The sequence below is a fragment of the Dendrobates tinctorius genome, unplaced genomic scaffold (assembly GCF_039654945.1).
Source record: "Dendrobates tinctorius isolate UK_male_01 unplaced genomic scaffold, ASM3965494v1 ptg000014l, whole genome shotgun sequence".
In the NCBI taxonomy this organism is placed as follows: Eukaryota; Metazoa; Chordata; class Amphibia; order Anura; family Dendrobatidae; genus Dendrobates; species Dendrobates tinctorius.
Window position 1 is genome coordinate 1,754,005 of NW_027361682.1, and position 22,272 is coordinate 1,776,276.

Consider the following 22,272-nt stretch of genomic DNA (forward strand, 5'->3'; position numbering starts at 1 on the left):
TGTTGCATGCATGTAGTATATATGTAGTATATATGTATGTTGCATGCATGTGGTATATATGTAGTATGCATGTAGTATATATGTGGTATATATGTAGTATGTTGCATGCATGTAGTATATATGTAGTATGCATGTTGCATGTAGTATATATGTAGTATATATGTATGTTGCATGCATGTAGTATATATGTGGTATATATGTATGTTGCATGCATGTAGTATATATGTTGTATGTATGTTGCCTGCATGTGGTATATATGTAGTATGCATGTAGTATATATGTAGTATGTATGTATGTTGCATGCATGTGGTATATATGTAGTATGCATGTAGTATATATGTAGTATGTATGTTGCATGCATGTAGTATATATGCAGTATGTATGTTGCATGTAGTATATATGTATGTTGCATGCATGTAGTATATATGTAGTACGTATATTGCATGTAGTATATATGTTGTATATATGAATGTATTATATATGTTGTATGTATGTATGTTGCATGCATGTAGTATATATGTGGTATATATGTAGTATGCATGTTGCATGCATGTGGTATATATGTATGTTGCATGCATGTAGTATGCATGTTGCATGTAGTATATATGTTGTATATATGCATGTTGCATGCATGTAGTATATATGTGGTATATATGTAGTATGCATGTTGCATGCATGTGGTATATATGTAGTATGTATGTTGCATGCATGTAGTATATATGTAGTATGCATGTTGCATGCATGTAGTATATATGTATGTTGCATGCATGTAGTATATATGTAGTATGTATTTTTTTTTTTTACATTCAACACATTAGCCGGATGATGGAACTACTACTGTCCCATCATTGGCTAATGTGTCAATCACCGTCATGGTAGCAGGCATCGCCCGATGGGACTTGTAGTCCCATCGGACGATCCTGCACAGACCCCCGCAGCCTGCACAGACCCCTGGACAGTCGGTACAGACCACTGGCAGGCCGGCACAGCCCCCCGGCAGGCCGGTACAGACCCCCGGCAGTCGGCACAGACCCCCGGGCAGTCGGCACAGACCCCCGGCAGGCCGGCACAGACCCCCGGCAGGCCGGCACAGACCCCCGAGAGGCTGTACAAGGACAGAAAAGGGTTTTTCTTATTCCGATACCAGAAGTCCCATAGACTTGAATGGGACTTCCGGTATCGGAATCGGCGATACCCGATACTTTTTTCGGATGGTATCGCACAACACTAATTACTAATCCTACAGTTATTTAGGGGTTAAATATAAACACAGCCAGAAAAAAAAGTATTTTAATGAAATAAAACACTAAGCACAGTTTGCCATATTTATTAAACAGCTAATCCATGCAACGCCCTCGATCTCCTGTAACAAATAGAAAAAAAAATAAGCAACAATATACCATACCTGTCCGCTGTTGCATCCCATGCAGTAATCCATATCTCCGGAAATATAGTTTGCAACCAGGACAGTGCCAAGATGCTACCGCCCCGACTGCAAACTACTGGTGAATGAATGAGACACTGCCGGCACAGCCTCAGTTACTAGCAGTGATGTCACACAGTCTGCCCTCCCTAGCACCATGATCCACTCTGAATTCTGCAGCGTGGGAAAATGAACAGGCATCCTCCCGCCCTAGGCATGTGCTCTCAAGTGCCTAGTGGCAAATATGGCCCTGACCCCATGCCGAAGGACCATATGTTGTACAAACAGCCTGGACAAGAATTCAGCAGAGGGTAATGCAGACAAGGGTACAAAAAGAACTTGCTTAGAAAACCTGTCCACCACCACCCATATCACAGTATTACCCCTGGAAGGAGGGAGATTTGTGATAAAATCCATAGACAAATAGTCCATGGTCTATCAGGAACTGGCAAAGGCACCAGTTCCCCGGCTGGCTGGCTATGAGAACTCTTGGAACAGGCACAAACGTCACATGCAGATACCAATTTTTGACATCCGTATCCAACCAGGGCCACAAAAAAACCTTTACCACGGCCTCCCGCGTGGCAGAAATCCCAGGAAGAGCACTCAACCTAGACCCATAAAGCTCTTGAAGGAGCCTAGAATGAAATTGCTTTGTGACAAACAATTTACACCCTGGTTTAGAAGCAGGAGCAAGAGACTGAGCCCCTAAAATCTCTCATTCCAGCTCCAATGAGACATCAGGCACCACCACCCCAGGTGGAAGAATAGAGGATGGTGGTTCGGTGGGAGACACAGAATCAAAACTTTGTGACAATGCAGCAGCTTTCACATTTTTGGACCCAGGACGAAAAGTAATGTAAAACTGAAACCGGGAAAAAAAAGCGACCAGCCGGCCTGTCTGGTAGCTAGTCTTTTAGCAGACTCAATATAGGCTAAGTTTTTATGATCAGTAATCACAGTGATAGGATGGGCCGCCCCTTCCAAAAAATGCGTCCATTGATCAAATACCAATTTGACGGCAAGAAGTTCTCTCTTGCCCACATCATAATTTCTCTCGGCTGAAGAGAACTTCTTGGAAAAGAAGGCACATGGCTTGAGATTGGTCAAAGTGGTAGATCCCTGAGACAACACTGCTCCCACCCCCACGTCAGAAGTGTGCACCTCTACAATAAAAGGTTTAGACGGATCCGGCTGCACCAATATTGGAGCGGACATGAAACACCTTTTCAACGTCAAAAAGGATTCTTTGGCAAACACAGACCAATTTTTTTATCCGCACCCTTGCGTGTAAGATCAGTAAGCTGCTTGACCACCTGTGAAAACCCCCCAATAAATTTTCTATAGTAATTGGCAAATCCCAAGAAGCGCTGGAGCCCCTTAAGGTCCCGGGGTTGAACCCAGTCAACAATAGCCTGCACCTTCTTGGGATTCATGCGAAACCAGTCACTGGACACAATCAGGCCTTAAAAAAGACAACTCCTGTATAAAAAAATTAACATTTCTCCAATTTAGCAAAAAGTTGATTATCCCTGAGTCTTTGGAGAACTATACGTGAATGTTGCAGATGGGAATGTAAACAAAAATGTCATCAAGGTAGGTAACAACTAAACGACCAATAAGATCAGAAAACACCACATTAATAAAAATTTAAAATATAGCAGGAGCGTTAGGAAGACCAAATGGCATAACCAGGTTTTCAAGAAGCCCCTCAGATGTGAGAAATGCAGTTTTCCATTCGTCCCCATCCCGAACCCTTATCAGATTATAGGCTCCACAAAGATCTAGTTTGAAGAACCATTTGGCTCCTGACAACTGGTTCCATAAATCTGGAATAAGGGGAAGAGGGTACATGTTTCTCATGTTAAGTTCTCGAAAGTCAAGGCAAGGACGTAAACCGCTAAACCGCTCATCTTTATTTATGAAGAAAAACCCCACGGCCACAGGAAAGACAGAGGGACGTATATGCCCCTTGCTGAGATTTTCCACAAAATACTCTTTCATGGCTAAGCGTTCAGGACCGGACAAATTAAACAGATGGGCTTTAGGCAATTTAGCCCCAGGAATCAAATCAATGGTGCAATCAAAAGGTCTATGTGGCGGTAAGACCTCAGTCTCGCTTTCAGAGAACACGTCTTGAAAGTCTCTTTAGGTACTATGGAATACTCTCCAGACCGATAGATGACACACAAACAGATTTAACAGATTGCACTATTGTCTCAAACTGGCAACATAGATTGACACAGTTAGGACCCCACTGAACAATTTCCCCAGATTCCCAATTGATTACTGGGTTGTGGCGTTGTAACCATGGCATCCCCAACACCAACCCAGCAGGTAGATTTTCCAAAACAAAACAACTTATTCTTTCAGCATGAGCTAGGTCCACCTTGAGTGAAAACATCTCAGAAACATAGAAAATCCCTTCTTTGGTGAGGGGAGAGGAGTCAATAGCGACCACTTTAACCGGAGTCTCAAGCCTAACTGTCCCTATCGTGCATTGAGATATCAAACGAGAGTCAATCAAATTGATGGATGAACCGCAATCAACAAAAGCCATAGAATGCGAAGGACAACCGTCCACCAGCAGTTCCACCTGCAGCACAATTTTAGAGAGTGAGGAATAATGTACCTGAGGGTCTGGGTAGCCTCCTCGACAACTACCCAGACATAGTCGTTTCCCAACGTCTTTGCTGATGAAGGACAGAAGGGACAGTCCTTTTTCCAGTGTCCCAACTCTCCACAATAAAAGCACTGCTGTTTCTCATGGTGGCGTCTCCTCTCCTTCCTACGAGATAGCACCCACTTCCGTGGACTCAGCTGTGGACAGTGTTTCACTCTTGCTGGAGTATAATGGGGTATCCAGCTGCATCACCGCTCTAGCACGCAGCCTACGGTCCATATGGACAGCCTGAGTCATGGCGTCCTCCAGGGAATCAGGCGGGAGATGCAATGCTAGGGCATCCTTCAAGCGCTCAGACAGTCCTCTGCGGAACAAACCCCTGAGAGAGGCGTCATCCCAAGAAACTTCAGCAGCTCAGCATCTGAACTTGGAACAAAACCACTCAGCTGAGTGCTTCCCCTGATAAACACTCATAACCATGTCCTGAGCCAAGCGCACACGATCAGGTTCATCATAGATATACCCGAGGGCCTCAAAAATGCATCCACGGACATTCAGGAGTCGTGAGAGAAAGAGAAAAAGCCCAAGCCTGAGGGGCTTCCCTTAATAGAGAAATAATGACCCCCACCCTCTGAATTTCATCACCTGAAGAGTGGGATCTTAACCAAAAGAAAAGGTTACACCCTTCCCTGAAGACTCTGAATTGCTTTTTATCCCCAGAAAAAATGTCAGGCAACTTAACAGGAGGTTCAGGAGAAATAAGGGTAACATCACTGGCACGAGCCCCCCGATACCCCGAGGACAAAGCCCCTTGCACAACATCAGTCACTTGCTGCTGAGACTGAGCAAGGACTCTCTGTTCAACATTCAGTTTTTGCGTCATCTGAGTCAGACTATTCACCTGCTCAGAGAGAGTGCGCATGGGATCCATGACCAAAGAAAAAAAAGGTGCAAAATCTCATCAGTGATAATGTCAGGAACACTGCACTGCACTTGCTCACTGAGCCAGAGTGTGTCCTGAGAATAAGAAACTATGCTCAAAGATACCTGTGGAGCGGGGCAGCAGCGGTGGAGATGCATGCTTCAGGCAAACAGGACCTGAAGCACGTGACTGCTGGGGGAGCGTCTGGGGACAGAGGCAAGCCCCGACGCTCCGGAGACCGGCGCGTGGGCTAGAGATGCCCAGGGAGTAGTCGGGCAGGCGCAGGTCTAAGCCAGGAGATGGTACAGTACAGGTGGGGCAAGACAGGGAACAGGGACATAGTCACAAAGCAGAGTCTGGAAAGCTGAGATAGCAGCGTGGTACAGGCGGGAGCAATGGAAGGGAAAGTCAGGGACAGGCAAAGGTCATAACAGAGAGGCAAAGCAAGTACAGAGCCAGGCAGCAATATCAGAAACAGGAACGGACCAGGTCATACACGAGCAAACATACACAGGCAGACAGTATCCACAGATATACAGGGGTCAGAAACTAAGCCGAGGTCAAAAGTATCACTGACAACGGACAGAGCCCAAATGAAGCTATTTAAAACCCTCCCAGAACCAGAGAGAGGCCCAAAGCATTAACCCCTGCAGCACTAAACCAGAATTCACATACAGACCATGACAACAGGAAGTTGATTTCACCAACCATTCCCATTTTATTTAGGTGTATCCATATATATGACCCACCCTGTAGTATTAATTACTACATACCGTTCAGGCTCAGCACTGCCCCAGGGACGTTTCAACGGCTGATGGAATGCTACCTGGTACATAAGAATTTTGAAACTGTTCTGCTGTACCTGGATGACATTATACTCCTCTCTAAAACCTATGAAGACCACTTGATGCACCTGGCCGAGGTGTTCGAGGCCCTGTCTAAATTTGGCTTGAAAGTAAAGCTATCCAAATGCCACCTCTTAAAACCCAATGAGCAATACCTAGGCCATGTGGTGAGTGCATAAGCAATGGCACCAGACCCTGATAAAGTTACTGTTATCCGGGACTGGAAGAAACCCAACATCATTCATGATGTACGGCAGTTCCTCGTTCTGGTAGGCTACTATCGGAGATTCATTAAGGGCTTCATCAAGATAGCAGCACGTCTGCAAGACCTGCTAATGGGACAATCCAAGAAAGCCAAAAACAAGACCAGTTCGAGTGGAATAGCAAGTTGGAAGAATCTTTCACACGGATGAAATTGTCTCTCTCGGGAGATGAAGTTCTGGCTTATCTTGACTATGACCAACCATTTGTACTCTATACAGACACCAGCAACGTGGGATTTGGAGCAGTGAAAGGCAGAGAAAGAGTGTTTGCCTATGCCAGCAGGAAGCTTCGTCCCACTGAAAGGAACCCTGACAATTACACCTCCTTTAAACTCGAGTTCCTCTCCATTGTCTGGGCGGTCACGGAGCACTTCAAGCACTACCTGGCTTCAGCAAGGTTTACCAACCATACAGATAACAATCTGCTAACCCACTTAGAAACAGCAAAACTAGGTGCACTGGAGCAACGATGGATGGCCCGGCTGTCCAATTACGAGTTTACCATCAAATAACCGAGCAGGGCAGAAGAATGCCAATGCGGATGCGTTGTCCAGTATGCCCAATCCACCTTAAGGGGGAAATGACCCAGAAGAGCTCGAAGAAATTGAGTTACCAGCTTTCCATCGCCCAGCTGCGGCCCAACGCTCTTAAGGAGTGAGAGCCAAGCGCCACGTTTGCAAGAGGCCACGTTCAGCCCATTGCCCCATCATGACTGGGCAGAGACGCAGGATGGCGATTCGGCAGTTTGCTTGGTAAAGGAGTTGTTGACACAGGCTGACTCATTCCCTGATTCAGACGCTCCACAGGAGGTGCGGCAGTTATGGAAAGAAAAAGGTAAGCTGTTCCTCTATGAGGGTAAGCTGTGTCAGAGGAGCATCAACCCACGTACCCACGAGCTAGTTTGGCAGATCGTAGTTCCAAAGTGAGATCGTCCTGGAAGCATATCATAATGGAGCCGGTCATTTCAGCTGGAAGTTGGAAGTTCTGCTTTGTGAACGATTTTACTGGATTGGCATGAGAGGAGCCATTGAGAGGTGGTGTCGAGAGTGTGACCCGTGCAATCTGCGAAGAAAAGACTGCAACAGCCAGTGAGCCCCATTACAGACGATCATCATTCACTGGGAAATGTCATTTTAAAATTTTACAACCTCATCTGGCCATGCTGTGTGACACATCATAAGACACATCCCATTTCATTTATGAAGGAGGGACTCTGAAAGTCACAAAGCCTATTTTTAAAGAGCCATCAGCCGGCTATGCTTTGTTGTTCCCATTATAAAACAGTGGGTTTCCTATACTGTTGCGTATTCAGTGAGTGGCAGGGCTGCCCAAAATTTGGACGCACCCCAATACCCCTTTGAAAAGACGTACAGGAGGGCCTCCTGAAATCATTGTTCCCATTATTGGTACTCCCATACTGTTTGCCTATGCATTGAATGCAAGACCTGGCCAAAATTTAGACGCACCCAATGCCCCTTTGAAGAGACATACAGAAGGGCCTCCTGAAAGCAATGTTCCCATAATTAGGAAGTTACTAGTCCCATACTATTTGCCTATGCATTGTCTGTGGCAGCTGAGCTTGAGGCCAAGATGGCCATATGCAGGACTAAAAGACACGGCACAACTTCAGGTATGAAGAAACATAAAGTTTACTTAAATCAAAAAGACATCTAAACACCAGGTTCCGTGTTACGCACATCATGAAAGAAACACCTCTCAGGTTGACAGGCGAAGCTAGAGGTCATCAAGGGTTGATGCAGTCCAGAGTCATCTGGCACTGGCATCCTAAGAGGACCTTTCACTTAGGCCTCAGGAGTGGCACAGGCACAGCAGGAGAACATCAGATACAGACCTCAGACTAGCTTCAGATAATAGCAAGAGGTCATTACGGGTTGATGCAGTCCAGGGATTTCTGGCACAGGCATACTAGGATGACCTCTCTTTCAGGCCTCAGGCACAGCACAGGCACAGCAGGAGAACATCTGACACTGACCTCGCACAGCCTTCAGACAATGACAGGAACCATCACAGGTAAGACCCTGGGGAACCAGCAGGACATCAGAACATAAGCAAGACACGGATAGCACAGGTCCAGGAATGTTGGCACTACAGCACCGGGCATCTGCTGGTCAGGTCCAGGGCTCACTGGCAGGACAGTCACCGGGGAACAGAGCTGGAGACTCCTGGGAACCACGGAGGAGGAATCCATCCAGGAACATGAACGGGACCAACTAAAGAGCACAAATTGAACCACCAGGACCACGGACTGGACATCTGGACACAGGCTGGACATCGGAACACGGGTGGGACATCGGAACACAGACAGACATCTGGACTCAGGCAGGACATCTGGACATCAGGACACAGGTAGGACATCTGGACATCAGGACACAGGTAGGACATCTGGACATCAAGACACAGGTAAGACATCTGGACATCAGAGCATGAGCCGGACATCAGGATATCAGGCACTAGCTGGACATCAGGTCACAGGCAGGACTTCTGGATATCAGGGCACAAGGCGGACATCAGGTCTTAGGCAGGACATCAGGTCTCAAGTAGAACATCAGAACTCGAATCCCAGATAGAACATCAGAACACTGGCATCAGACTCCAGACATCTGGCAGCGATCGACAGGCTCCGGACATCAGGCCGTGGACATCAGACTCCAGACATCATGCCGTAGACATCAGGCTCCAGACATGAGGCCGCAGTCATCAGGCTCCGGACATGAGGCCACAGTCATCAGGCTCCTGACATCTGGCAGCGATCGGCAGGCTCCGGGCATCAGGCAGCGAAGGATATGATCCAGACATCTTGCGAAGGACTTCAGGCACCGGACATCTGGAAGCGGTTGTCAGACACCCGACATCAGGCCATGGTCATCAGGCTTTGGACAAGAGGCCACGGTCATCAGGCTCTGGACATCTGGCAGCAACCTAAAAAGGAACTTAAGCGGTCTGGTGCAAGCACCGCCGGGTTGACTGGAGCCAGCGGGGATTGCACCGAATAACAAGTTGAATACAGAGTAGCAGAAACTCCAGACTCCAACTTCCAAGATGAACCCAGGTATATTCACAGAAAGTCAGTTACATGGTTCAAGATACAGAAGGAATTCAGGAACAACACACAGTAGGAATCAGGACAAGGACTGGTTGGTACCAACATAAACAGGGCAAGTCCAGGAACACATACATCAGCTGTCCCAAAGTTGATAACAGATTAAACAGAAACGGATCTGGGTACTCTGTCCTCAGAGCAGATGGAAAAACAGGCATCAGTTTTCCTAGAACTCAACGCAGGAAGGACAGGAGCTGAACACCAAACACACATAGAAAGACTCCGAAACTTAATGCAAAGCTCTGGCAATGCCCCACAGGGCAGTGGGACTTTATATAGGAGCTGCCTCACAGCGAGCAGCAATTCAAGCACACACCCATTCCGCATAAAAGCAGGGGAGGCGTGGCCACTCACACCCTAAGCACAGCCAGAAACAAATCAGCATAGCAAAGGACATCTGGCAGTGGCTGCAAGCCTGAACACATGTGGTAAGTCATGCACAACTGCAGAGGACCTTGCAACCTGGGGTTAGCTTCCACAGTGGCAACCAGGGACCGCACACGCAGATGGTCATGCAGCGCAGCGGAGACACTCATGCATATATGGCTAAACAGCGGAGTCAGGAACTGAGCAGCATCCATACAGGTAACTGACAACAGCATTCCAGCTACTTAGAGGGAATGGAGCGAAGGGTTAAAGCAGAGATATGCAGAGTAACACTGGATAAACAGAGTACAAACACAGTGGCATTACAGTGAGAAGAGAGCGTTTCAGAAGAGAGAAGCGGGTTGGTGATGCTAAGCTAACTGGTGGAGTCCTCAAAGTTTTGTAGAATGGTACATATGTCTGACATCTATGTCCACTCCTGAGGTCTTATGTGTGGAGTCTGAACTGAATACCGACGGCCTTGTGTAGATGATGGTAGTCAACAACTGCCCTCTTCTGCTCACAAATCCTTCCCAACATCTGCAGTGTAGAGTTCTAATGCATGGGGACATCACACACCAGTCGGCGAGCCGGAAGCTGCAAACACTGCTGAAGCAAGACATGGGTGGCAGAAGCTGTAGCTCACTTTCTAAAATGGGCACACAGGTGGCGTACTTTGACAAGCAGATCCAGCAGCTCCGGGTAGGTTTTGAGAAACCGCTGAACCACGAGGTGAAGTACATGGGCCAGGCATGGTACTTGTGTGAGCTCGCCTCACCTCAGAGTTGCCACCAGATTCTGGCCATTGTCACACACGACCATGCCTGGCTGTACAGTCATGGCCAAAAGTTTAGAGAATGACACAAATATTAATTTTTACAAAGTCTACTGCTTCATTTTTTCTAATGGCAATTTGCATATACTCCAGAATGTTATAAAGAGTGATTAGCTTAACAGCAATTACTTGCAAAGTCAATATTTACCTACAAAATTAACTTTATCCCCAAAACACATTTCAACATCATTGCAGCCCTGCCTTAAAAGGACCAGCTAACATCGTTTCAGTGATTGCTCCATTAACACAGGTGTGGGTGTTGATGAGGACAGGGCTGGAGATCACTCTGTCATGATTAAGTAAGAATGACACCACTGGACACTTTAAAAGGAGGCTGGTGCTTGGCATCATTGTTTCTCTTCTGTTAACCATGGTTATCTCTAAAGAAACACGTGCAGTCATCATTGCACTGCACAAAAATGGCCTAACAGGGAAGAGTATCGCAGCTAGAAAGACTGCACCTCAGTCAACAATCTATCGCATCATCAAGAACTTCAAGTAGAGAGGTTCCCTTGTTGCCAAAAAGGCTCCAGGGCGCCCAAGAAAGACCAGCAAGCGCCAGGACCGTCTCTTAAAAGTGTTTCAGCTGCGGGATCGGGCTACCAGCAGTGCAGAGCTTGCTCAGGAATGGCAGCAGGCAGGTGTGAGTCCATCTGCACGCACTGTGAGGCGGAGACTCTTGGAGCAAGGCCTGGTCTCAAGGAGGGCAGCAAAGAAGCCACTTCTCTCCAGAAAAAACATCATGGACAGACTGATATTCTGCAAGAGGTACAGGGAGTGGACTGCTGAGGACTGGGGTAAAGTCATTTTCTCTGATGAATCCCCTTTTCGATTGTTTGGGACATCTGGAAAACGGTTTATTCGGAGAAGACCAGGTGAGCGCTACCACCAGTCTTGTCTCATGCCAACTGTCAAGCATCCTGAAACCATTCATGTGTGGGGTGGCTTCTTAGCCAAGGGAATGGGCTGGGTGTTATGTTTGACACCAATCTCTCCTTCACATCCCATATACAATCCCTTGCCCGCTCTTGCCGCTTACACCTAAAGAACATCTCTAGAATCCGCCCTTTTCTCACTATGGAAACAACAAAAACCCTCACTGTTGCATTGATCCACTCTCGCCTGGATTACTGCAACGCTCTATTAATTGGCCTCCCCGTCACTCGACTATCCCCTCTCCAGTCCATACTTAATGCAGCGGCCAGGACCGTCCATCTGGGTAATCGGTACTCGGACGCGTCCGCTCTTTGCCAGTCCTTACATTGGCTGCCCATTCATTATGGGATCCAATTCAAAGTACTTGTTCTCACCCACAAAGCTCTCCACAGTGCGGCACCCCCTTACATCTCTTCTCTCATTTCTGTCTATCGGCCTAGCCGATCGCTGCGCTCTGCAAACGACTTTCGACTAACCTCTGCACTAATCTGTACCTCCCACTCCCGACTCCAAGACTTCTCCCGTGCTGCTCCTATCCTCTGGAATGCTCTACCCCAAGAAATCAGGACTATCCACAATTTGCATAGTTTCAGGCGCTCCCTCAAAACACACCTGTTCAGAGCGGCCTATCACATTCACTAATCAAAGTCATTCTCTGTGTAAGTGCGAGTGTAGCCCATTCACTATCTCCATCCATCCTTCACTCCCGCAAGATGGCTGGACCTTCATTGTAAATACACCATTGTATATACACCCCTGTACTCTGTACTCTGTATCTCCCTCACCTCATTGTAGATTGTAAGCTCTCACGAGCAGGGTCATCTTATTTCGTCTTATTTTGCTTTAATTATTGTATTGTTAGCGTTGTTACTTATGACTTGTGTTTTGAAACTGTTAAACTGTAAAGCGCTGCGGAATATGTTGGCGCTATATAAATAAAGATTATTATTATTATTATTATTATTAATGGGCTCTCTCTCAGTCTTGCCTAAAAACACAGCCATAAATAAAGAATGGTACCAGAATGTCCTCCAAGAGCAACTTCTCCCAACCGTCCAAGAGCAGTTTGGCGATCAACAATGCCTTTTTCAACATGATGGAGCACCTTGCCATAAAGCAAAGGTGATAACTAAATGGCTCAGGGAACAAAACATAGAGATTTTGGGACCATGGCCTGGAAACTCCCCAGATCTTAAGCCCATTGAGAACTTGTGGTCAATCATCAAGAGGCGGGTGGACAAACAAAAACCTTCAAATTCAGACAAAATAAAAGCATTGATTTTGCAAGAATGGACTGCTATCAGTCAGGATTTGATCCAGAAGTTGATTGAGAGCATGCCAGGGAGAATTGCTGAGGTTCTGAAGAAGAAGGGTCAACACTGCAAATATTGACTTGCTGCATTAACTCATTCTAACTGTTAATATAACCTTTTGTTACTCATAATATGATTGCAATTATATTTCTGTATGTGATAAAAACATCTGACAAACACACATAAAAACCAGAGGGCAGCAGATCATATGAAAATATAATATTTGTGTCATTCTCTAAACTTTTGGCCATGACTGTAGGTTCAGTGGTGTCAGCCACAGATCTGCCTGCTTTTTCAGAGCTGTCCACAACTCTTCCAGCTTGTGACTGATGTGGTCATTTCGGAGATGGAGGCTGAAGAGGAGGAGGATGAGGTGCAGGAGCTGTAGACTATGGGGACAACCCTGATTGACATAGGTCCCTCAATTGACGTCGGGAGGACGTGTTCCATCCCAAGGTCCGACTGGGTCCCGGCTTCCACTATGTTAACCCAGTGTGCCGTCAGTGAGATGTACCATCCCTGGCCACAAGAACTTGTCCACGTGTCCGTGGTTCAGTGGACTTTACCAGTAACTGCATTGTTGAGGGCATGAGTAATGTTGTGGGACAAGTGCTTGTGTAATGATGGGACGGCACATCGGGAGAAATAGTGGCGCCTGGGGACAGAGTACCTTTGGACGGCCGCCACCATCAGGTTGCGGAAATCTTCCATCTCCACAAACCTAAAAAGCAACATTTCAAGCGCAAGCAGACGAGAAATGTGTGAATTTAGTACTGTGGCTTGTGGGGCGTTGGCTGTGTATTTTCGCTTGCGTTCCAATGACTGGGGTATGAACAACTGAAGGCTGCGCTAGGACAAGGATGTGGACGTGCTTGATGATGGTGCTAGTTAGTGTGGGCAACAAAAGGTGCAGGGCAGGAGGCATCTTTGCATGCACCGCGGACAGGGGATTGCCTTGCACGCACAACAGTGGAAGAAGCAGTGGTGTCACCCGCAGACACTGTTCCTGGAGCCTGGGGTTCGACCCAAAAAGTCGGGTGCATTGCTGCCATGTGCCTGATCATGCTGATGGTGGTCAGGCTGGTAGTTTTGCTACCCCTGCTGATACCGGCATGGCAGGTGGTGCAAATGGACTGTTTGGGATTATCGGCAGAGTCTTTAAAAAACAACCAGACTCGGGAAGACCTAACAGTTGTACTGCTAACTTCCGTCATGTTGGTGTTACGAGGATCGGTTGCCCGCCTTCTGTCTGTGGACACCACACTGCTTCTTCCTGCCTGTTGGGGTGCTACGTCTCCTTCCCCCTGTGTGCTGCTGTCCTCGCTCTGCATATCCAGTTACTATATCATCCACCAACTTGTCTTACACTTCCGCATTCTGGTCCTCCTCCTGACTTTCTGGCAATTGTGTCTTGCCTTCGTCCACCTCTTGTCACGCGTTCCCACCGTCACCTTCGTGTGACTGTGGCTGCTCGAATATTTTGGCATCGCTACATGTGATCTCATCTTGCTTTGCTTCAAGTGGACCAGGCGAGAGGCCCGAATCTATAAATGGAAAAGTGAACAGCTCTTCAGAGTGTCCAAGTGTAAGATCAATTGTCTCCGGGCACTAGGCATGGTGGGAGGAAGGAGGATCAGGGTGAGGAATATGCGGTTCAGAATCACGGTTACTCAGACTTGACTGTGTGGAAGACAGGGTGGTGGTGGTGGTGGCAAAGTGACTGGAAGCATTATCCGCTATCCAACTAACAACCTTTTCACACTGATCTGGGTTCAATAGTGGTGTGCTGCTGAGGTCACCTAGTAATTGGGAGAGGAAGGTCGAGCGAGATGTGAGTGTTTGTTGTGGCCCAATTTCAGCTTGCCAACGGCCTCTGCATGCACCATCACGTCCACTTCCCCGTCCCTTGCCACGCGCCTTGCCCATTTTAAATAGACTACAATATTTTCCACGTTCACTACAAATGGCTAAATTTGGAGCAAACTTATATGTGATCCGTGTGCGGGAAAACCACAGTTTAAAATATCTGACCTGTAGGTGACAATTTTTTTTTCAGCAAACTGGTGTCAATAGCTAGGCAGGCTGACACACAACAAAAACATGGGAGCAGAACCGAACTTTCTACAAAGATATGGATCAGAATGGAGAATACTCCAGAGATATGGGAGCAGAACAGAGCTTACTACAGAGATAAGGGAGCAGAATCAAGCTTACTACAGAGATATGGGAGCAGAACCAAGCTTACTTCAAAGATATGGGAGCAGAACCGAGCTTACTTCAAAGATATGGGAGCAGAACCGAGCTTACTACAGAGATATGGATCAGAACGGAGAATACTCCAAGAATACTCCAGAGATATGAGAGCAGAACGGAGCTTACTACAGAGATAAGGGAGCAGAACCGAGCTTACTAGAGAGATGTGGGAGCAGAACCGATCTTACTACAAAGATAAGGGAGCAGAACCGAGCTTACTACAGAGAAAAGGGAGCAGAACCAAGCTTACTACAGAGTTTTGGAGCAGAACTGAGCTTACTACAGAAATATGGGAGCAGAACAGAGCTTGCTCCAGAGTTAAGGGAGCAGAACAGAGCTTACTACATAGATAAGGGAGCAGAATCAAGCTTACTATAGAGATATGGGAGCAGAACCAAGCTTCAAAGATATGGGAGCAGAACCGAGCTTACTACAGAGATATGGATCAGAACGGAGAATAGTCCAGAGATATGGGAGCCGAACGGAGCTTACTATAGAGATAAGGGCGCAGAACCAAGCTTACTAGAGAGATATGGGAGCAGAACCAAGCTTACTACAAAGATAAGGGAGCAGAACCAAGCTTACTACAGAGAAAAGGGAGCAGAACCAAGCTTACTAGAGGTTTGGAGCAGAACTGAGCTTACTACAGAAATATGGGAGCAGAACAGAGCCAACTCCAGAGATTTGGGAGCAGAATGGAGCTTACTACATAGATAAGGGAGCAGAATCAAGCTTACTACAAAGATATGGGAGCAGAACCAAGCTTACTTCAAAGATATGGGAGCAGAACCAAGCTTACTACAGAGATATGGATCAGAACGGAGAATACTCCAGAGATATGGGAGCAGAACAGAGCTTACTACAGAGATAAGAGAGCAGAATCAAGCTTACTATAGAGATATGGGAGCAGAACCAAGCTTACTTCAAAGATACGGGAGCAGAACCGAGCTTACTACAGAGATATGGTTCAGAACGGAGAATAATCCAGAGATATGGGAGCAGAACGGAGCTTACTACAGAGGTTTAGAGCAGAACTGAGCTTACTTCAAAGATATGGGAGCAGAACCGAGCTTACTTCAAAGATATGGGAGCAGAACCGAGCTTACTACAGAGATATGGATCAGAACGGAGAATAGTCCTGAGATATGGATCAGAACGGAGAATAATCCAGAGAAAAGGGAGCAGAACCAAGCTTACTACAGAGGTTTGGAGCAGAACTGAGCTTACTTCAAAGATATGGGAGCAGAACCGAGCTTATTTCAAAGATATGGGAGCAGAACCGAGCTTCAAAGATATGGGAGCAGAACCGAGCTTACTACAGAGATATGGATCAGAACGGAGAATAGTCCAGAGATATGGGAGCCGAACGGAGCTTACTACAGAGATAAGGGTGCAGAACCGAGCTTACTAGAGAGATATGGGAGCAGAACCAAGCTTATTACAAAGATAAGGGAGCAGAACCAAGCTTACTACAGAGAAAAGGGAGCAGAACCAAGCTTACTAGAGGTTTGGAGCAGAACTGAGCTTACTACAGAAATATGGGAGCAGAACAGAGCCTACTCCAGAGATTTGGGAGCAGAATGGAGCTTACTACATAGATAAGGGAGCAGAATCAAGCTTACTACAGAGATATGGGAGCAGAACCAAGCTTACTTCAAAGATATGGGAGCAGCACCAAGCTTACTACAGAGATATGGATCAGAACGGAGAATACTCCAGAGATATGGGAGCAGAACAGAGCTTACTACAGAGATAAGGGAGCAGAATCAAGCTTACTACAGAGATATGGGAGCAGAACCAAGCTTACTTCAAAGATATGGGAGCAGAACCGAGCTTACTTCAAAGATATGGGATCAGAACCGAGCTTACTACAGAGATATGGATCAGAACGGAGAATACTCCAGAGATATGGGAGCAGAACGGAGCTTACTAGAGATAAGGGTTCAGAACTGAGTTTACTAGAGAGATATGGGAGCAGAACCGAGCTTACTACAAAGATAAGGAAGCAGAAGCGAGCTTACTACAGAGAAAAGGGAGCAGAACCAAGCTTACTACAGAGGTTTGGAGCAGAACTGAGCTTACTACAGAAATATGGGAGCAGAACAGAGCTTACAACAGAGATATGAGAGCAGAACCAAGCTTACTATAGAGATATGGCATATACAGTATATAGTACTGTATATATATTGTGATGGCCCCAGTTCCCACCATAAAAATAGTACGATGGCCCGAGTTGCCCATATATATAGTTTGATGGCCTCAGCTCTCCCCTCATATCTATTATGATGGCCCCAGTTGTTAGGAACGGCGGAACGCACTAAATAAAAATAAATAATAAAGTGCGTTCACCGCTCGGGGTCCACCGTGCAGTAGGTGTTACACCGCTGCTAGGTAATGACAGACGAGCAATATGGCGGTATAATGCACACGGGTTCAACTTCACCCGAAGTGCACAAAGCAGGCTCTGTTCACACACAGAGGCACCGCAACATAAACATACAAAAACGCTGAGCCTGTTAGTGTCACAGACCACAGGGAAATACACACACGGTATCTGGTCACAGGAGCAGGACCAAAGGCAGAGGAGCTGCGTCCGTCTAGACCTACCGAGTGTGCGGCGTCGCTACTGCGGATGCCAAGGAGGGCTGCAACTGCAGCAAGGCGTAGGACACATGCGCTAGTCGACAAAGCTAGGAAGCAGGCGCAATGTCGGACGCTAGAGTAGAGGTGCGGTGTGCACAGTGGCCTAAGGCTTGCCACTGACTGGCGCTGACTGCTGCACTAATTCCCTATCCACATGCGTAATATCAGAGGGAAGGGGTTTCAAATGAGTCAGTCACCAGAGTCATACATCCATCACCATTCACACATTTAGCTTGAAAAGTCTATACTAGCGCATGGCCGAATGGTCATGCGCAGTTTTTATAGCCGTGCAGGACCTTCCAGATCTCCGAGATGGACCAATGAGACCTGGAGCAGGACCTGGGCACATGACTCCCGATCTCCAATGGGAGATCGTCTCGTGAGCATGCCCAGTAGGAGCACAGAGGAACTTAGTCTCTGGAGCGGTCTGCTGCAAGGTAATCTCTGCAGTTGATAGACAGCAGGAGACCACGGAATGTGAGGCTCTGGATTCCTGCAGAGCAGATGCAGAAACCTGACGCCTAACAATACCCCCCTCCTAGGGTCCCCTCCCCTCTGAGCCTTCCAATCCACCACCGTGTGCCCATCAGAGACATAGGCCTCAGACTCACCCGAAGGCAAGTCAGATGTCCCGGTAGATGACACGGAAAACCGGGACACGTGGAAGGTATCAGAGGTGGCAAGATCGCCAGGTTTAAGAAGGGACACGTGGGAGACACCGGGAGTGGCAAAACCGTCCGGAGCATATGTTGAAGTGGAACACCGCGGTGTGTCGGCGGACGTTTCCACTCTCTGTTTAAGGAGGCTATCCTGAGCACATTAGGCGCAAGCCCGAATATATTTTTTAATGTCCCGAGCCATGTGCGTTCACCAATACGACCCTGCCAGGAGTTTTGGGGTCTGCATGTAGCCACAGTGACCAACCGCTGTGGACGCGTGTGCCCACGCGAGACCCTTCGGCCGAAGGCAAGGGGGGACAAAGGCCTTGCCCGGCGGCACATAGTTTGGCCATTGCGGGGCCCCGTTATCCTTGGGAACAGAGTGCTGACAGTGGTAGCCGCAAGTGGAGCTTAGCGCCGGACGCTCCTCGAGACTGGAGCGAGACACCTCCATGGGCTCTGGGAGTGAACACTCTGGCTCGGGTGGTTCCAGAGGTTCCAAGAGGTTGGGAGCCGGAGTAACCCTCCGTCTGGATTGAGCATGCTCCAACCCGCACTCTGAGAAACGGAGATCAATGCGGGTGGCAATGGCAATCAGCTCCTCCAGACTTGCAGGAACCTCTCTGGTAGACAGAGCATCTTTAACATGCTCAGGTAAACCCCTCCAAAACACAGGGATGAGGGCTTTATCCGACCACTCCAGCTCGGAAGCCAGTGTCTGAAAACGAACGGCATACTGGCTGACCGAGAGGGATCCCTGAGTTAATGCAAGGAGCTGAAGAGAGGTATCGTGCGTGACCCGTGGTCCCAGGAAAACCTGCTTGATAGATGTTAAAAACTGAGCAGCGGTCCGAACCTCAGGGTCACCACGCTCCCACAGTGGCATGGCCCACTCCAACGCCCTGCCCGACAGAAGGGAAATAATAAACCCCGTATAGATAAATGAATTACTACTGCGCTTAGAGTCACTGGTATCTATGGTCTTACTCAAATATATTTGAAGAGAAAAAAAAAAAATCAAAGTCCAGAGCACAATAAAATAACCAGGTTTGGACAGAGAGCAACAATAAGTAACACTAAAAAAGTCATATATATCCCTTTGGATGCTTAATGCCAATTGTAGTGCAAGAAACCAAGATTACCTTGTAAAGCAGTAGGGGTTAACAGCCACAGAGGGGGAGGGCGGGCTCAGTCTCACAAGTGAACACTGATTCTGTGTTTGGAGATCCCAAAAGTCCTTCTGTAAATAATAACACTCCTCCAGTGGGTTGCTGATTAAAGCTTCTTGATTAAGAACTGCAGTAATCCTGTTAGCGATGCTACCCCGGCCCGGTGTCAGCAGTCGCTCTAATGGCAGGCTGGGTGGGAAAACACACTGAACTAGGTGCCTGAACTTCACACTGTGCTCCTCAGCACAGGATCTGTGTGAAGTCAGAGACACGTGATACTTACTGCAGTTCTTAAGCAAGAAGCATTTAATCAGCAACCCACCGGAGGAGTGTTATTATTTACAGAAGAGTCAGACAGCTAAAAGAGAAAAAGCGCAATAGGGTCTTACCCAAGTAGAGATTGATATAAATCAGATCATTAAACTCACCTTATGCAGGGGAGATTCAGACATATAGGAACAGAAAGTCAGGCTGCTGCACATCCAAAGGGCCACTCCGTGACCACGAATCATCAGATTACAAAGGAGAAGGTTTATGGATTAAACGTGCGCTGCTTGACAGATCACTCCTTCCAGATTGTGTTAATAGTACTTTAATTTCCCAACGCCGAAGTTTACACTTCTTCCTCAGGGGATGACATGTACAGACAGACAAGGCTATCACCGGTTTTATACATACAGAATTTAAAAATTGGCGCCAAAGGTCACGTTACAGGGAAAAAAAAAAAAAAAAGTCAAAGTTCATCAGTAAGAGAATGTAAAAAATATATAAAAATATATTGCTAAAAGACAATTAATTATTTTTATTCTTTTCAGATTATTTAAGAACAGAAAAATCATGAATTCAAAGAAAAAAGAAAAAAAATGAAAAAAGAGCTTGTATCGAACCGAAGAAAAAGGGGGGGGAGAGATGGAGAAAGAACCCAAAGCTCAAACCACCACACCAAGAGAGCAGGCGAAGAAAAAATGAAAAAAGAGAAAAAGGCATGAAGACTTCCTTGTATAAAAATTCAACAAAGACTTTTTTAATTATACTCTTTGAGAAAATATATATATATATATATGAAAGTTTTGGATAAAATATATTGAATGCAATATTTTGAATAAAAAAAAATATATATAATAAATAATAAAATAATAAAATGATAATAATTGAGAACATGTCATTAATACTTGGGAGCGATATAAGTATATAAAAAAGTATATAAAAATTGTGCATATAAAAATGTGTATGTATGTACATGAGGTACATGATGAATACACGAAAAATGTATAAAAATACATACTTAAAAAATATACTTAAAAAATACTGGAAAAAGTACATGATAAAGGTTTAGGAGTGAGAACAGAAATAGCGCATCCCATGGATGAAGGCGCCTGACTGGAAAGGATCGGTGGCTCACAAGGGAAGAAACCATATCCCGAAAGAGAGGAAACATCCAAGATGTAAAGAGGACGCAGGATCGCATCCAAAAGGGAAAGAGAACGATGGAACTAAACGTGCTCACATCGCGGGACAAGAAAAACATATTATTATAGTGTGTGGGGGAATCAGCACAACAAATAGAAATTTTTTCAAGAACACCGGACACTGCAACAGGTAAAAAAACGAGAGGCAGAGGCATATCAGACAGAACATGCAAAGACCAAAACTAATAAAAAAAAGCCAGAAAATCGCAATAGTAAAATCACAATGAGAATTAATGATTTAGTGGAAACCAATCTTATTGGAAAGGATAAAGGACAACGATAATTGTTAGAAACGGAAAATGCGGCATTGACATGGTCTTACAGAAAAACTTCCGTTATTTCGTTAAGACCGTTTGGTCTTAGGGTATTTAGCCTATAAATCCAAAAGACTTCCTTCCTATTCAATGACCCTATTCTATCAGGGGTATTATCTGGTATATGCTCAATAGGACTAATTTTTAAACCATTTGGATTTCTATTATGTTCTACAGTGCAGTGTCTAGAGAGACCATGTTGCAAGAAACCTCTTTTAATTTGTATCTGTGGGAGTTAATTCTAAGATGTAACGGTTGAACCGTCCTACCCACGTATTGTTTCCCACATTCACATTCAATGAGATAGACCACGAAATCGGTAGTACAATTTAGAAATTCCTTAATAGGAAAACATTCAAGGGTACTGGTAGATTTGAAACATTTATCCCTATGTGCAATACAGGTACAACATAAACAATTCTTCTTGCCACATTTATAAATGCCTTTGAGGGTGGTTTTGTATATGGGGATAATTTTATTATTGGCATTAATATTTTTTAAACGGCTTGGGGCTAGCACACTTTTAATGGTAGGAGCTCTTCTGAACGTAACACCAGGGCTAACAGGGAGAAATTTCTGTAGAATGGGATCATTTAGTAAAATATGCCAATTACTGCTCAGAATCTTTCTAATTTTAATATGTTCAGCACAGAATTGAGTAATAAAATTAGTAGTGAATTTTTTGCTTTCAGGTTTGATTGTTCTAGTTCCATTGATTAGACACTCTTGAGATAGATTAATGCATTTGTTAAAAGCATTCTTAAGTAAATGGTCAGGATATTTTTTCTCAATAAACCTGTTTTTTAATATTTCTGCTTGATCCTTAAAGACCTTCGTGTCAGTGCAATTTTTTCTAATTCTTCTAAATTGATTTTCAGGGATGTCCCTTAGCCATTTTCCAAAATGACCACTGCTAAAGGGTATATAGCTGTTTGTATCTACATTTTTAAAGAATGTTTTGGTTAAAATTCTATTATCCTCAATATAGATAGTTATGTCTAGAAAGTTGATGGAATTTTTGTCATATGTTGTTGAAAAAGATAAACCCCAAATATTGTTGTTAAGATCAGAGATAAAATCATCAATATTATTCCCAGAATTGTCCCATATACAAAACA